The 12,865-nt window shown below is 37.3% G+C and overlaps 1 protein-coding gene across 1 annotated transcript in view; it reads left to right on the top strand.

The window, feature by feature from the left end:
• RYR3 (ryanodine receptor 3) overlaps nucleotides 1-12,865 on the top strand; it is a 491,041-nt gene that overhangs the window by 281,386 nt on the left and 196,790 nt on the right. The gene's annotated exons all lie outside the window — the stretch shown is intronic.

Below are 12,865 nucleotides of genomic sequence, written 5' to 3' on the forward strand. Positions count from 1 at the left end.
ATAGTTCAGAATTCCTTATCAATAATTCCAAAGTCTAAGAAGCTCTGAAAACCGTAAATTTGTCCATAACTCATTTTGCAGCAAAATCCAACTGGAACTAATTTGCAGCAAAACTGTCAACAGAAATGAGGCTATTTTTAGTATTTCATTTATTCCACTTCTTGTGTCTATTTGTATGTTTAAATGCAGAAATATTAATGTGTTTGATTGTGGGTTACTGCCCCTCACCTGGCTGGAGGTTCTGTTTGACATACACTGCATGTATCCTCTTCCTCTTTCGAACTCTAAAAACTTCCAAAGTCTGAGGCACATCTCCAGAGATTTCAGATAAAGGATTTGGACCTATATTATTTTTTAAAGCAACATGTGTGAATGCCCAATTGATTGGAGACTCATTAACTGTTACTGTTATTGGTTATTTTTAATCTTTGCCAACTTGAGAAAATTGTATCTTAAATTCTTAATTTTTTATTTTTTTGATTACCAATGTGGTAAAGTATTTTTATGCTGATTATTATTACGTATTTTTTCAGTCCAATATATTTGTTAATTTTGTGTTTTCAGCCTTTCTGATATTAACTTTTTTGGACAATTTCTTATATATAAGGCTGTTTTCTTATTGAATTCAAATATTTCTCCCAGTTTGTGATTTATCTTTTTATATTAAGTTTTTCTCCTATTGTCTTTTGTTTTTCCCTTTCACAAAAGTAATATGACAAGAAAAACACCAAGAACCTATAATAGTCCCACCCGGAGATAATCCCACTACCTTTTCATATGCACATTTATATATTTTACATTAAACTGGGCTTGTCCTGTGCATGCTGTTTTTCTACATACTGTTGCTCACTATTGTGTTTATTGCTCTGCATCTCTTTCCTTGTACCAGTTGGATGCTGTTTTTAATTATCTTAGCCTTATTATACATATTAATGTCTATAAGGCAAGACTCCTTATTATACATATTATTGTCTGTAAGGCAGGACAAAAACCTTTCTTTCCCCAAATTTTCTCAGCCATTCTCCATCCCTGTATTTTAAAAAGATCACAATATATTGAGCAGGAGACAAGTCACCATGGTCAAAATTATGCCAGTGTCTGTGGAGGCTTTGTAAAGAGCCATAGAAGGAAGAGAGTTGAGGAGAGAGAGAGCTCAGAGCCAGAGCCACAAAGAAATATTGTGGAGCTCCTACCGTCCAAGCGATGGATTTTTAGAGTGAAACCACTGTTGTAGACCTCAGCACCTCATATGGATTGATAAGCCATGACATGTTTATATATTTATCAAAAGGGGATAAAAATTTGGTTCTGTTTCAATTAATATACTGTTTAGGAATAAAAAAAATTGTCGTTTAGAATTTGAGACAGAAGTGTGTGTATGTATATATACACGTGCATCTTTACAATCATACTTATGTAAATGGATATAATATATTGAAATTAAGCATTAATATTATAAGGTTCTTGTAACAAATGGAGAGCCACTATAGTAAAGCTTTACTAGGGTTGATAATCTACTCACAGATTCAAGGCAGAGAATCTTACATCAGCCTGACACTATAAAGAGTTGAGAGTTCTTTACCTTTGTTTTTCTGTGCTGAGGATATTTCATCCCAATTCTTTCTTTTTAAATTGATCTAACATATTGATATCCTCATTGGTATCGATAAGGAACATGTAGAAAACAGGAGTTTTATTGAAAGACAGGCACTATAAGCACAGAGAAAATGGATTGTAGCAAAGGCCCTCTGGCAGTCGGGGAACCCAGGATAAGCCCCCTCATATATCTTCCCCACTCCATTCCGCAGGAATAAAGAGAATGAGTAGACATCTAAGTACAACATAACAGCATTGAGGCACCACTCTTTGACTCAGTGCCTTCTCTGGGGAAACAAAGTCACTCTGAGCAGTCACTTCCCAGGACCACATTTGCCTGGGTAGTTGATGGCCTCGGCCACCCATCATTAGTGTTATTCCCATTTTTATTTGTTTTGACCACCTCTACTCACTGGTTTTTACTCACTTCCAGAGAGAATACACCTACTTCCCAAGCATGTCATCTGGGAAAACCACTTCAGTGAAGTCATACCTTTGGAGAAGGGGTCTTCTCCTACTGGCTAATGTACTTTTCCATGTATTTCGTTCTCGTGTGTTGCATGATGATTTTTAGTCATTTGCTTATCCTTCCAGTTTCCTTCAGAGCAATGAGATAGGATTTTTGTATCTGTAATTTGGGGAGGGGATGAGAACTTTTTTGAAATCCTCTCTTGACAAAGAACTGCAGCTAGTAAGTAAAGAAATATGTGACTGAAAGGTATCCACATGTAGAAGACATTTCTAGCACCTTGTGTCTAGGGCAGCAGATCATGCAGTGTTCTAAGTGCATAGATAAAAGAGAAGCAAAGTAACAAGATAAGAAAAATGAGATGTCTGACCATTTATAGGGCACAACTGCTGAGAGTATTTAAGAAACTAAAGGGTCCAGATGTGTTGATTTGAAGAGTCAACAGCTTAGATCTGATCGCTTTTTGCTTGTGGCAGCTGAACAGCTGGTATGCTAAAGAGCAGTGCCAGGGGCCTTGCTATCACTCAAGCCTCCTTTGTGTCAGGAAACGATCAGTCTTTGGGTCTCACAACATGATATGATTCAAAGAGGGGTGAATCATAATGCCTGCATAGTTGAGAAATAAATTGTACTGAAATACATCTAGCAGTTAAGTGATGTCCTTGGTCAGGGTGAGTGCTGGTCCTGTGCTGGACAGTAGCCAACTGGTTTATTTTCACTGGTTTATTTGATGAGCAAATGGGATCAATATACCAGTTCTTACTCTTACATCAACTGATAAGGTATGATTTGGTGCTGAAATCCAGCAGTTCTTTGTACTACTTTAGTTCATTTCTACAAAAAGCTAGAAAGAGAAACCAGAATTTTAATTCCAAATGAATTAAAGTGTCTTACTGAAAAGAAATGTGTTTAATAATAAAGTCAAAAAGAAGTTATTGTTTCACCCCATACTGTAGAGCACTTGCTTGGTTTTATAGCATCTCTCCCAGAAAGATGTAAGGCATTATACCCATCTAGAGAAAGATTCTTCTCCCATCATAGAAGCGTTCAGAATTGTTTCTCCTATTTATTTTTAATTTCTGTGTGGCTTCTAAATTAGATTTCTCTTTCACAGTCCCATTTCCAACTATTGAATGAGGTCATAGTCTTGAATATTTTTAATAATTATTTTTATAGTTACAAACTGTTTTGCTAATACCTGATTAGGTTGTCCCTGCCAGCAGTCATTGAAGAGCAAAGCCATGTGAAGAGCAAAAAATCTTTTTCAAATAGATTTACTCAGTGAAGTCAAAGGCGGCATGAGTAATTACCAACAAAACCCACCAATCAATATGTCCTCTCTTTTCTAACTTGTGAACGTGCCTTCATTATTTTCTTCTCAGTAAGTCTTGTTTATGGACAGTGTTATTAGTACTCTACTGCAATAGGCCCTTGGTATAACAACCCTGTTCATTGTAGGAAAGAATTTGGGAAGAGACATATGTGCATTGGAGTCCACCCAAAAGGTTGAGTTAGTTAGATTCCAGGAAGCTCTTATTAAAAAGTGGCCTCACCTTCCCCACCCCCAAATGGCATCATGGCATGAGTTACACAGAGAGCTTTATACAGAAGCCATAGGATATAGTGAAATTTGGGTACTATTTTTTGTTTTGCAGAAAATTGATGAGTTAATCAATATAATAGGATATATTTTATAGCCGTAGTTAAACTCCCCATAGATCTATTTAGTCATCTTATATAACTCTTTCACCAGCTCTGTCTAATTTATAAAAACAACATTATCTAAAGACAGTTGGTATTTGTGGTTGCTCTTTGTTTTCTGTTGGTACCACCAGACTTGGCTAAAATTCAGGTAACCAACAACTGAGCTATTTCCAGCTTGCTGTGGTCAGTGCTGTGGAAATTATTGCTGAGATAAATATACTTCTGTGAAGAACATGACGAGCACTGGCTGGATTGCCCTGGGCTTTCATGAAGCACTAGCCAGAAAGAAGTATGAATGTGGGCATGTCCATGACTCAGATTGTTCTCCACTCTTAGTGATACGAACTAAAGATGCAATTATGGATTATGATTTACAAGTTGCATTCAGGTCAGCAAAAGCTTGCTAATTCTCTCTCCTCTTGACCATAGCTTGTATCCTTTTTCTTCTTTGGAACATGATACCAGCTCTCTGGGAGGAATTCAGTGGCAAATAAGAGTAATGAGACATTTAGTAAGACTAAAGTGACTTTACATGTTTAGTAATAAGCTATGGATAATAATATAGCCCAAAGAAAGGAAAACTAGTCACTCCTTTTGAGTACAGCAAAGCTTTATCTTGATTTTTATTGTACTTTTATTCATGGGTCAGTCTTTCAAGTCTGGGAATGTGCAACAGACATTCTCATCCCTTCTGCAGATTGGCAAGCAAAAATGTACAAATCTCAAAAGATGATATTGAAAATGCTAGCAGGGATTTTTCAGTATAATTTGCGCAGTGTTTTCAAATTAATAAATAAAAACTTTCCTCTACACATCCCAAAACTTCACTATTCCTGGGCAGCTGTAACTGAACCTATCGCTCATATCTGAGGTGAAGGAATTGAAGGATACAGTCACTTACTGTAAATACTTTAGGAAGAAAAAAAATCTTTTTTGAGAGCTGATAAGATTTCTGAGTTATAGGAAGAACCCCAGAAGATGATACAAGTGCTTTAGTGGAAGAGATTACATTGATTAATGAAATTGATTTTCTTTTTTTATTTTACCGTCTACTTGTGCATGTTTGTGGGGTGCAGCGTGTTGTTTTAATGGATGCATATACTGTTCATTGATTCAGTTTGGTAGATAGCACAGCTTTGTACCCATTGCTTCACTATTTCCCCTCATCCCACAGCTGGCCGCCTCCCCTCCCAGCCTCTGGTAACCATTATACTAATCTCTTCTTCTAAAAGAGAACCACTTTCCCCCCCCACCAGATTCCACATATGAGTGAGATCATTCAGTATTTGTCTTCCTGTGCCTGACTTATTTCACTCAACATGATGGTCTACAGTTCCATCAGTGTTGCTGCAAATGACAGAATTTCATTCCTTTTTATGGCTGAGTAGTATTCCATGGTGCATACACACACACACACACACACCCCACATTTTCCTTATCCAGTCATCCATTGATGGACATTTAGGTTGGTTCCATGTCTTAGCTATTGTAAACAGAGCTACAATGAACATGGAAGTACAGGGATCCCTTTGACATAATGATTTCCATTCCTCTGGGGATATACCCAGAAGTAGGATTGCTGGATTGTATGAAGGATCTATCTGTAGTTATTTGAGAAATCTCCATACTGTTTTCTGTAGTGGTTGTACTAGTTTACAGTCCCACCAACAGTGCAGGAGCATTCCCTTCTCTCCACACCTTCACCAGTATTTGTTATTTACTATCTTTTTTATTATAACCAGTCTAACTGGGGTGAGGTGGTATCTAATTGGCATTTCCCTGATGACTAGTCATGTTGGGCATTTTTTCATGTACCTGTTGTCCATTTGTATGTCTTTCTTTGAAAGATGTCTATTCAGCTCCTTTGCCCATTTTTTAATTGGATTATTTGTTTTTTTACTGTTTAATTGCTTGAGTTCCTTGTATGTTATGGATATTAATCCCCTGTCGAATGCATAGTTCATAGTTAGCAAAAATTTTCTCTATAGGTTGTTGTTTCATTCTGTTGATTGTTTTCTTTGCTGTGCAGAAGCTTTTCAGTTTGATATAGTCCCATTTGTTTATTTTTTCTTTTGCTGCTTGTGCTCTCAGGCTCATGTTCATAAAGTCTGTGCCCAGACCTAGTTCCTGAAGTGTTTCACCTATATTTTCCCTTAGTAATTTTATAGTTTCAGGTCTTATACTTAAGTCTTTAATCCATTTTGAGTTGATTTTAGTATATGGTGAGAGGTTCATATCTAGTTTCATTCTTCTGCATATGTATATCCAATTTTCCCAGCACCACTTGTTGAAGAGGCATAACATAATTATAACTGCAAAGCTATTATAACCAAAACAGCATGGTACTGGCATAAAAATAGACACTCAGACCAGTGGAGTAGAATTGAGAACCCAGAAATCACCCCTCAGGCTTACAGCCATCTGATGTTGGACAAAGGCAACAAAAATCTACATTGGAGAAAAGACTGCCTCTTCATTTGTATTTTGATAGGGATTGTATTGATGTGTAGATTGCTTTGGGTAATATGGACATTTTGATGATGTTAATTCTTCCAACCCAAGAACATGGCATATCTTTCCATTTATTTGTGTCTTCTTGATTTTTTCTTTTTTCATTTATTTGTGTCCTCTTGATGTCTTATAGTTTTCATTGTAGAGATCTTTCACCTCCTTGGTTAAATTCATTCCCAGATATTTCATCTTTTTGCTACCTTTTTTGAATGGGATTGCTTTCTTGATTTCTTTTTCAGCTTTTGTGTTATTGGTATATAGGAAGGCTAATAATTTTTGTGTGTTGATTTTGTATTCTGCCACTGTACTGAGTTTATTAGTTCTAGTAATCTTTTGGTGGAGTCTCTTGGGTTTTCTACATATAGGATCATGTCTCCTGCAAATAGGGATAGTTTGACTTCTTTCCAATTTAGAGGCCCATTATTGCTTTTTCTTGCCTTATTGCACTGGCTAGAATTTCCAATGCTGTGTTGAATAAGAGTGAGGAAGGTGGACATCCTTGTTTTGTTCCAGATCTTAGGAGAAAGTCTCCAATTTTTGTCCATTCAGTGTGATATTAGCTGTGGGTTTGTCATATATGGCCTTTATTGTGTTGAGGTACATTCCTTCTATACCTAGCTTGTTGAGTATTTTTATCATGAAGGGGTATTGGATTTTATCAAATGCTTTCTCTGCATCTATTGAAATGATTATATATTTTTTCTTTCATTCTGTTGATGTGAGTTATCACATCTATTGATTTGCATATGTTAAACTATCCTTGCATCCCTGGAATGAAATCCCACTCGATCATGGTGAATGATGTTTTTAATGTGTTGTTCGATTCTGTTTGCCAGTATTTTATGGAGGATCTTTGCATCTGTGTTCATTAAGGATATTGGTCTGTAGTTTTCTTTTTTCGTTACATTCTTTTCTGGTTTTTGTGTGAGGTTAATGTTGGCCTCATAGAATGAGTTTGGAAGTATTCCCTCCTCTTCAGTTTTTTGGAAGAGTTTGAAAAGAATTAGAATTAGTTTTACTTTAAATGTTTGGTAGAATTCAGCAATGAAGCCATCTGATCTTGGGGTTTTGTTTATTGGGGAACTTTTTATTATTCCTTCAGTCTCATTACTTGTTATTGGTCTGTTTAGGTTTTCTAGTTCTTCATGATTCAACCTTGGTAAGTTGTATGTATACAGGAATTTATCCATTTCTTCTAGGATTTCTGGTTTGTTTTCTTACAGTTTGTAGCAGTCTCTTACAATCCTTTTTATATCTGTAGTATCAGTTATAATATCTCTTAATTTCTGATTTGAGTCTTCTCTTCTTTATTAGTCTAGATAAAGGTTTGTCAATTTTATCTTTTTGAAAAACAACCTCTTTGTTTCATCAATCTTTTTTTTTTTTTAACTCTAATTCATTTATTTCTGCTCTGATCTTTGTTATTTCTCTCCTTCTACTGCATTTGGTTTTGGTTTGTTCTTCTTTTTACAGCTCCTTGAGGTGTAATGTTAGGTTGTTTATTTGAAAGTTTTTCTTCTTTTTTCATGTGGGCATTTATTTCTATGAACTTCCCTTTTAGACTGCTTTTGCTGTATCCCATAGGTTCTGGTGAGTTGTGTTTTCACTGTCATTTGTCTCCAGGAATTTTTAAATTTCCTTTTTTGATTTCTTCTTTGACCCACTCATTGTTTTGTTTAAGAGGATGTTGTTTAATTTTCTTGTATTTGTTCAGTTTCTAGTATCCCTTTTGTTGTTGACTTCTAGTTTTATTCCATTTTGGTCAGACAAGATAGTTGATATGATTTCAGTTTTTTAAAATTTGTTGAGACTTGTTTTGTGACCTTGTGTTGAGACTTGTTTTGTTTTGTGACACATATGATCTGTTCTAGAGAATGTACAGATGAGAAGAATGTGTATTCTGCAGCTGTTGGATAAAATATTCTGTATATATCCATTAGGTACAATCAGCCTAGAGTAGAGATTAATTCTGTTTCCTGGTTAATTTCCCGTCTGCATGATCTGTCCTATTCTGAAAGTGGGGTATTAAAGTCCCCAACTATTATTGGGTTGGAGTCTATCTCTTCCATTAAGTCTAATAGTAATTGCTTTATGTAAGTGGATGGATGCTCCAGTGTTGGGTGCATATATATTTGCAATTGTTATATCCTCTTGTTGAATTGATCACTTTATTATTACATAATGATCTTCCTTACCTTTTTTTTACTTTCCTTATCTTGAAATCTGTTTTATCTGATATAAGTGTAGCTACTCCTGTTCTTTTTTAGTTTCTATTTCCATGAAATATCTTCTTTCATTTCCTCACTTTTAGTCAATATATGTGAAGTAAGTTTCTTGTAGGCAGCATGTTATTAGTTCTTGTTTTATAATCCATTCAACCACTATGTGTCTTTAAATTGGGGCATTTAATCCATTTACATTTACAGTTATTATTGATACATAGAGACTTGTCACTGCCATTTTGTTCCTCTTTTCCTGGTTGTTTTGCAGATCTTTTTTTCCCCTCCCCCACCTCTTTGGTCTTACTGTCTTCATCTGTGGTCAAGTAGTTTTCTTTAGTACTGTATTTTGATTTCTTATTCTTTATTTTTAGTGCATTTCTTACATGTTTTTGTATTATGGTTACCATAAAGCTTACAAAAAAAACATATAGTTATAAGAAATTATTTTAGACTAGTAACAACTTAACTCTGAAATTTAAGAAAAATGAAAATACCAAAGCCAATTCTATGCTTTCATATCATTCATCCCCCACTTTTCCACTTTTTGACATTTTGTTATTTCAGGTTACATCTTTTAACATTGCCTGTCTCTTATATGGTTCTTGTATTTCTTATTGTCTTGTTAGGTTCTTACTTTAGTCTTCATACCAAGGGTATAAGTGGTTTATTCACTATCCTTACAACATTGGAGTATTCTGAGGTTGTCTGTGAACCTACTCTACTAATGAATTGTAAACCTTCAAATGTTTTCTTGCTACTCTTTAGTGTTGTTGTCTTTCAGATTGAAGAACTCCCTTTAGCATTTCTTGTAATATAAGCCTACTTTTTATGAATTCCATTAGCTTTTGTTTGTCTGGGAAAGACTTTATTTCTCCTTCATGTTTGAATGTTCTGCTCAATACAACATTTTTGGTTGACAGTCCTTTTCCTTCAGCACTTTGTATGTATCATACCTTTCTCTTCCGGCCTATAGGGTTTCTACTGAGAAATCCACTGAGGGACATATTGGAGCGCCATTGAATGTTGTGTGTTTCTCTTTTCTCTTGCTGCTTTCAGTATTCTTTCTTTGTCATTGGCTTTTGATAATCTGATTATGTTATGCCTTGGGGTGTTCTTCTTTGGATTGAATTTGATTGGTGACCTCTGAGCTTCCTGAATCCAAATGCTGTCATCTTCCTCCATACTTGGAAATTTTTCAGTCGTTATTTTCTGTAGTGTGCTTTCTAGGTGTCTTCCTTTTTTGTTTCCTTCAGATAAACAATTTGTGCAGAGGTTATTTTCTTTGCGGGAGTCCTATAACTGTTGCATTTCTATTTCATCTTTTTCTTATTCTTTTTCCTTTTTGCTCCTCTGACTGGATAATTTCATATGTTGTGTCTTCAAGCTCATTGATTCTTTCCTCTGCTTGATCAAGTCTGCTGTTTGAGCTTTCTATCAAGATTTTCAATTCACATAATATATTCTTTATTTCTAGAATTTCCATTTTCTTTTTTAATTGATTCTATTCCTTTGTCAATTTTCTCATTCTCCTTTTGAATTGTTTCCAAATATCAGTTTCTTGTGACTCTCTGAATATCCTTAAGAGGGTTATTTTGAATTCTCTGTCACACATTTCATAAATCTGCTGTTCTTCTAGGTCTGTTGCTGGTGCCTTGGTAGTTTCCTTTGGTGGTGTCACATGTCTCTGTTCTTTCTTGATCTTTGTGTCTTTATGTTGATGCCTGCATATTTGAGGGGACAGCTACCTTTTTCAGGTTTTATATGTGTTTGGGTGGTGTTAGACCTTTACTGGGTAATATCAGAGCTTTAACTCTGATATTTGAGTTTTGGGGGGGTTTTTTGTTTGTTTGTTTTTTCCATTCTGTGGCAGATTCATAGCTACTGCTACCACCCAAATGCTGCACTGGAACTAGTTTGCTGTCCCGTAGTTACTTTCTGACTTGGGGGAAACTTCCTAGGGGGACTGGTACTTCAGTCTGTGCCTGAGCTAAATTGCTGCTTAGCAGCTATTTCTCAAACTGGACAAAGCTTTTTATGCAGGCCAGATTTTAATTATTGGCCTTTTAGTCACTTTTGGGTTATGTGGGGTCACCACAAACTCAACTGGGCTGTGTGGAAAATTTGGCCTAGGATCAAGTCTTTCCCATAAACTGTGCCCCTTCCATTCTTATCACACTGACCAGTCTCCACTATGTGGCACTCATGCCAATCAGAAGGGAGATGAACTGCCCACACTGCGCCTTTATGCACCCCTGTTAGTTCAACTTCCGCCCGGCACTCCAAACATTTCCTGCAGCTCCTTGTGCTGGTAGCTGCTCCTTGTCTTGTACCACATTGGCCTCAGGAGGGACTGGGGCTTGGAATGATTGGAGTGATCCCTCCTCCATCTCACATAGCCTTTCATGCCTTCACAGACTCCGCAGGTCTCTCCTCCTCTTAACCCAAGTTCCAGTGATCTTAGGAACTTATGATTTAATAGTTGTAAATTGATCAGTTGTATGGGAGGTGACCCCAGGGATCGTCTATTCCACCATCTTGGTGACATCACCAGTGAAGTTGATTTTTTAAATCCAATAATGTAGAGAAAAAATCTAAGGATAAAGAAGAACTAATCTGATTGAAGTCAGTTCTTAAAAATCTCTTTTTTATTTTAAATTTAACATTTCAAGGATGCTGGGATGTTCAATGTAACCCAAGGAGCAAGGAAGTAAACACCTAGAGAAGAGAGATTTACATATTCTAATTAGACATTTCTCATTTGTGAATGAGGCAAAGGATTTAAAAAACAGGTATTAAGTGCCAGATAACAGATTTATTGAGAGAAGTAGATAGGTAGGTGTTAATTTATTGTTTCTCCTTCTACACCTGTAAGTACATGCTCTGGACTTCTGGCCATGGATATGTTTTTAGGCAGGTCCTACAGCTTTCATTGCTCCTTTTAGGAACAAGAACAATCCTGTCAGTAAGTTAAAACTTCCGTCTATTTGAACGTAACATCCAGATTTGTATCCAGTTTAAGGTTTGAGCCCTCCCCTACCACGGGCCTGCAGTATGAGGTCAGCTTCTCATCCCCACTGGTTCACCTCCTCCCAGGTTAGCCACCTCCTATTTCAGATCCCTCTAGAGTTGAGCTGGAGGAGAGATGCCTGGGGGATAGGCACATCCTATGGGGTCATGCTCTTGTCATGTGGCATAGGGTCTTTGTGTAGCAGTTATACAATTGCTGCCTCTTTCTCTTCTGGTGCCCTTTTGTGGTTTTCTTAGCGAGCCTCAGACTGGGAGCCTCCTACCACAGTTCTTTTGACAAAGCCTTAGCTGGCTGCTCCCTCCAGCTGACCCTGAGCCTTTCTCCACATCCCCCTGGATTCTGACCTCTGCTCAGTCATCTGACTTTCTGGGCCGAGCCCCTTCAGGATGGCCGATGGCGGCTCATTGGTGGAGTCTGTGTTTGGCCTTCCAGGGAGTACAGTTCTTGGAGTCACCCTGAGCAGAAGGGCACCTCTTTCCTACGCGGCCCTTTCTTACTTTCTCTGTTCCATCACGAGGCAAATGTGTCCCTCACTAAACTCCAGGGGACACCTGTCAAGCTTCTGAGTAGTTATCGAAGCCCTCATCATTTGACCTCAGAAGGGAGAGAATGCCCCTCCCCTGTTCCCTGGCAGTTCTCTCCAAACAGATTTAAATTCTTTCTCCTGTCATTCTGGGAGGGTGTGGTAGGCTGAGGCTGATGGAACTGGTTTCACGTTTCTTGGTATATCCGGCATGGTTGACCTAGCACCTTACTTCAGGATGTATAAATATTTGACATCCTCAGAATTATGGATTTATAGGCCTGCCTTTGGGACCTCTGCCAAAACTTTGAGACAGAGGAAGGCCCCTTTCATACACTTAAATAAACTAAAATGAGTCTCGGGTATTTTATTTCTTTTAATCATTCCCTTTAAACCTAAATTTTATGCCTAGTTATTTTCTTTGACCTCGTCAATCCTGATCTCCTAGAGCAAGTTATAAGCGGGACCACCAATATTGGTGGCAGGGTGTTGGATCCCTTCCCACAGATTCTGAGCAGGTTGTTCATGGATGGTGAGGGAAGGAGCCTCAGATGGTGAGGGAAGGAGCCTCAGATGGTGGGTGTCCCTGGGAGTATCTCCTGTTCAATCCCACCTGCTGGGGAACAGGGACTCTTGCTTGGCAGGACTTCCAGAGCAATCCAGGACCTTTTCTTCTGCAAGGCCAGAGCCTCAGTAAACAGTAAACACTGATTTCTGCCTGTGTTCATTTTTCATTTTACAGTTTTTGTGGCCATTAGAGGAGATAAGATTTATAACCAAATTATGACTCTCCTTTTAATAACTGAATATAA

Source organism: Cynocephalus volans, chromosome 3 (genome assembly GCF_027409185.1).
Source record: "Cynocephalus volans isolate mCynVol1 chromosome 3, mCynVol1.pri, whole genome shotgun sequence".
Taxonomy (NCBI): domain Eukaryota; kingdom Metazoa; phylum Chordata; class Mammalia; order Dermoptera; family Cynocephalidae; genus Cynocephalus; species Cynocephalus volans.